The sequence below is a fragment of the Mytilus galloprovincialis genome, chromosome 11, assembly GCF_965363235.1.
Source record: "Mytilus galloprovincialis chromosome 11, xbMytGall1.hap1.1, whole genome shotgun sequence".
Taxonomy (NCBI): domain Eukaryota; kingdom Metazoa; phylum Mollusca; class Bivalvia; order Mytilida; family Mytilidae; genus Mytilus; species Mytilus galloprovincialis.
The window spans coordinates 13,522,093-13,527,653 of NC_134848.1; the positions used below are offsets into that span (position 1 = coordinate 13,522,093).

General features: G+C 29.3%; 1 long non-coding RNA gene across 1 annotated transcript; it reads right to left on the reverse strand.

Moving 5' to 3' along the window:
* Positions 1–222: 222 nt before the first annotated feature.
* On the reverse strand, positions 223–5,330 carry LOC143051007 (uncharacterized). Its single transcript, XR_012970538.1, has 3 exons — positions 5,148–5,330; positions 2,592–2,664; positions 223–358 (listed from the first exon to the last, which is right to left on the reverse strand). It is a non-coding gene; the product is annotated as an uncharacterized LOC143051007 (long non-coding RNA).
* Positions 5,331–5,561: the final 231 nt, after the last annotated feature.

A 5,561-nucleotide genomic window follows, 5' to 3' on the forward strand; every position in this document is an offset into this window, starting at 1 on the left:
TAGTCTTACATGGCGTCTTGAATCACTCTTGTTTAATATGTATACCTTACTTTTTTTTTTTTATATATATTCTAAATACACAATGATGCATATACATGAAGTACACATTTCAACACACACACACATATACAACAAATCATTTCTCAAAACAACATTTTCTTATATACATCAGATTTATACACAAATGAAGCAAATGGGATAATAAAACTGTATTGACCGATTCGAAAAATATTTTACAACTTCACAATTAGTTTATTAAGCTACAATTTCGATTTTCTGCAATTTAATGAAATCTGCATTCTTGAAGTATGGTCGTAGAAACTGTCACTCGGTTCTTTTCTTCTACGTTTAAATTACTCTGGAAAGAACATTTTAAAAGAATTTGACCTGAATAGGTATAAAAACAAATAATAAAAAAGAATAATAAAAAAAAAAACAACATTTATTTTAAAGTTCGGTATTGGCCAATTTTTGGTAACAATAGTCATCACATTGTGTCAAGTAACTAAGAAGACACTAGAGAACGCGCAGACTTATATTTTCAATAAATAAACAAACATTCAATAACAAAATTTATATTTATTTAATTTTTTTAATATGATTTATTGAGATTTACAATGTATAGTTTACAACATTAGTCTTCAACATAGACAAGTGTCAGAATGATTAACTTATATTTTTTACGAAAATCACCAATTTAATGTTGGAAGTAAATGAAACCCTAATTCCTTGTCAGAACGATACACCATTCTCATTAGGCAAGATACACGTATATAGATAATTAACCAGCGCTGGAAGTTAACCAATCAAGTTTTCGCCTCTTTTTTTTCACCTGTGTACAAGCTTTAATAACCATGTAACTTCAAGTTTTCAAAAATATTCCAATATAAAAAAAAAGAAAAAAACAAACGGGGGATAGAATTATCCGATATCTATGTTAATGACCAAAATATTTGTACCTGTAATTCAATGTAGGATTAATTTCCTACAACTGTCAAATTCATGGGTATATATGTTTGGACCCTTTTTCGAATGCAACCGGAAGTGACGTACTATGATTACACCAATATGGATTTTTATAAGGGTTTATCCTTTTTTCGATCTTGTCTCTTGTCTAGTACACTTAATTGTTTCTTTTTGAAGATCTTTTTGCTTTTGGTATAGTATGTAGGTTTTTGTTATTGATATATCAGATGTAAACCAGTTCGTTTTGTTATTTTACGTTATTTCATCAATTGTGTGATATATATAACACCAAAACAGTCATGTGAGATTATACATGTTATAATATCAATTGAATAGCTTAACTTAATCAAAAGACATTGAATGGAAATAAGAAACTGTAACCAATATTCAATTTGCATGTTAGAAACGTAAGCCAATATAAACATGCAATGTAATGTAAAGAAGAAATTGTTGCCGATGTACAATGAAAAGAAGACTTCCCATCTACAAAATATGTAAGTGTCAATTAATTACATAAACTGTAGATTATGAATTCTATTTTGGGGATATTACTTCGAATGACATGTAATCATTTCTATGAATTACTTACAAGCATTAACTTTAAATTGCATAACAAAATTACTATGAATATTTTATAATAACTTTAAATATTCAAAACTATTGGAAATTTTAGTTCTGAATTTCTTTCCTTTAGTTCTTCTTTAATCAAATTATATAAAAGCCGTCATTTAATAAATCGTGTCCTGTTAAGGTCATTTTAATATTCAAGATTTTTAGTATCAGTTTTAAAAAAGTTGTTTATGTCATTAGAGAAACACAATTTCAATTAATAAAATGGAGCTTATGTAACTATGCTTGCTGAGTTAAAACGATAACATTTACTTGTATTCAGCATACAGGGCTACATGAAGAATTAAAAACAAGAATGTGTCCCCAGTACACGAATGCCCCACTCGCACTATCATTTTCTATGTTCAGTGCACCGTGCAAATGGGAGAAAATCTCTAATTTGGCATTAAAATTAGAAAGATGATATCATTGGGAAAATTTATACTGAGTTTCAAGTTGATTGGACTTCAACTTCATCAAAAACTACTTTGACAAAAAACTTTATCCTAAAGTGAAACACACGGACGAACGGACGGACAGACAGACGAACGAACGAACAGACGGACGCACATACCAGAAAACATCATGCCCATAAATGGGGCATACATATATTGTTAATAATATGATTACTCGGATTAAGTGAATAAATATGGTTTCTTAAATTAACCATTATTACATGTAAATACAGATCACTGACAATTTCCATGAAGTAACAAAAACGCTAGTCATAACGTGTTGATAGGTTATTTTGATGAAAATCATCATTTATTTCGTTTCTTTTTTTCAGTTAGTTAACTTTGTACCATACCTGTGTTATCTCCATACATGTACCTTAGTTACATGACAATATGTATAGTATTTATTTGTTAAACTGTAACGTAAGACTGTTCCATTCGACAGATGTGTTTTGTTATCTTATATTTAACATCATGTAAATGTTTCAAAACTGGTTAACTACATAACCGAATCAGTAAACCTTTCTATATATTTATATAATGACCTGTTATTTTACTGACCTAAGATATTTTTTATATGATTCAGTCGTTTTAATTCTTCTATATATATTTCTCCTCCCAAATGCAAGACTGCCTTAAATAAAGAATATAGTTATGCATTGTCACAACATCACAGAAATAAGACATGAAATGGACGACTCTTTCGTACAAATACTTTATATTTTTCCGTATTTAATTACACATTTTACACAATTGCTTTCCTCTAGCTTAGTGTATGACTTACTTTCCTGAACAAAACTAACAAGCTCACAAAAAAGCAAAGTCAATGCACAAGACTATACAGCTAAAAGATATTTTTTTAACAAAGTATTTAACATCTTAGTGGGAACATTACCATCCAGATCAAAACTTATAGATTTGCTCAGATATTAGGTGCATTTACATCGGCTCATTCGAATTTCACACGTTCAGTTTCCCAAGAATACAAGCTTTTATAAGGACGTTTTTAAGGATACATGTGTCTTGCTTTTTTTTTTTAAATTTTAGCCTCTTACCTTTGAGGAATTTTGAATGAATCAACATTCTGACTCACTTCATTTAAGGTTCGTGTATAAACTTATGCTTACTCACGATTGTCATATTCAGAATGGTGTAGAAGTTTCAAATACCAGTAAATAATTAGTATGTTTTGTTTTATTCATGAAAACACATTTACAAATGTATTCGTTTGATCGTAAACAAGTATTCAAATACTGTATCTTAATTTCTGCTGCTATTCCAATACACTATTGATGTTGCAATACATACATCATGAACTTAAATAAACAGACTGAATATGTCTCTGCTAATGTCTAAAATTGAGGATATACAAAATATACGTAAAATGTCTTAAAATATATTATCTAACTGAACATGATATTCAGTGTGAAGATATCCTTTCGAGTTTCACTCATGTAATTGCTAAATTTTGAAATTTATGATATTTATTGATTATCATTTCAACAAGATTGTTGACCTCGTTTGAGCTGTTATGACGAAAGCGAGAAAAGCAATCGAGTTCAGATGGCCTATGCTGATCTGTTTACCGCTATTTTACCTATAACGACCTTGTCAATTTCATTAGCAACGCCAATTGCCCCCTTAGTTTCTATCAATAATTTTTCATATCACTCGACTCCGCGGAGATAGGAAATTATTAGTCACCAAGATCAAAGGAAAATATCTTACAATAGCGAAAATAGGCATATGATGGAAAATTTTCATATTTAATGTATCAAATTTTGGTTCTGACGTCCGTCGAGTTTTTACTCTTTGAACTTCTTTTCGGAAACCACGCAAAAGGATCAATATATGAATCTGTTATTTTTCTCTACTGTTGAAGCATATGATAAAAAAATCACAACATGTCATTTTTCATATCGCATGTATTATAAATCTTCGGTCAATATCAGCCCTCGAGCCATGCGGCTCTTGGGTTGATATTGAACCTAGGGCTGATAATACATGCGAAATAAAAAATGCCAAATAATAATCTGATCTTGAAACTTAAAAAAATGCATTTATTTTATCATTTGTTTATTGTTTTTTTTTTATTATTGTTTTTTTTTTTTGCATTTTACACAATAACTTTCCAGTATACAAATATTGGCTTGTACCCTACTTTGCAATGTTTTTTCACTGAAAGCAAACAATTGATGTGTATTTTCCGGAATTTGCCGAGTATCACCGGAATGCCATGTGATAACGGTACGGAAAGGCATGTGATAATAATCGAAGCATGAGATAAATATTTCATATCAGCCCGCTAAGCACCAATTCGAAAAAATATGGAATTTACGTAATTTTAATGCTTTTATAATATGGTAAAAATCATCTGTTGTTTAGCCTAAGTATATAATAAATACATATATTGCATATTATTCAAACCGTTCATATAAACTATTTAAAGTCATTTCATTCCTTTGCGATCTACCAATAACATCGTCTTTGAATTTTATGTTCAGTTTAGTTTAGTTAAAAGCTTTAAAATTAGCAAATATAAAATGGTTTCACAGACCTCGTTTCCGATTTAAAGGACAAGCTGCATTATTGAATTTATAAATAGGAACTTAAAGGTATTTGCGGTAAAATAATTTATAAAAACAGTCTATCATATTATTTTTGTTTTTATTTAGTTAACCTTGTTAGCAGAAATCATATAATTGATATTAGCATCTTCCGAGGGAATTATGCCTTTTTAATGCTGAAACATCTGTAAACATAAGTTAAACAAAAATTGACCAATGTTATTTCGATTACAAATCAGTATAATATTTATAGCATGTTGTTAAACAAAATGTGAAAATTAAAACAGTAGGGTCACCGTACTGGAAAAAGTGATATTTTTTAAAAGACGTTTTACATTTGAGTTGGGTTGAAAAAATTGCAACTTTTCTTTTGATCTTGGAAAAATATTCTCATCGTTTGTCGAATTTCCGATACTAATGCAATACACTAGTAATGGTTGTCTTTAAAAAAAGAATTTGGATTGTTTTAAAAGTTAGAATAGCATCATTATATTGTACTTCATCTATATCGTTTACTCGGTATAGTAAAGGAACAGTAATTTTGACCTACCTTGGTAAGACAGTTTAAAATATCGTGGAATCTTTCTTGGGTCAGTGTTCCACTACTGCTTTGTACAATTTCTCTTCTGATATGTTCGATGACGTCTAACTGATCGATGTAGACTTTGTTCCATTCAGAATTCGATCTTTTTTTCAAAATGTAAATCATCAATTCTAAATCTAAATTATCTGATTCTTCTCCTGAAAATAGTCTATCTATGAGCTAAGTTTCACCTTTTGATTTCATAAAATAATGAGCTATTCTTGTCAGCATATATGTACCTATATATTTATATATATGGAGATTGTTGTATTAAAGGACTGTCAAAGTCAGGTTCACCGAGTTTTACTAAAATTCACAGATTGCATTTATAGCATACTAAAACGCATTTCTAAATCATTAACATTATATAATAAACAATTT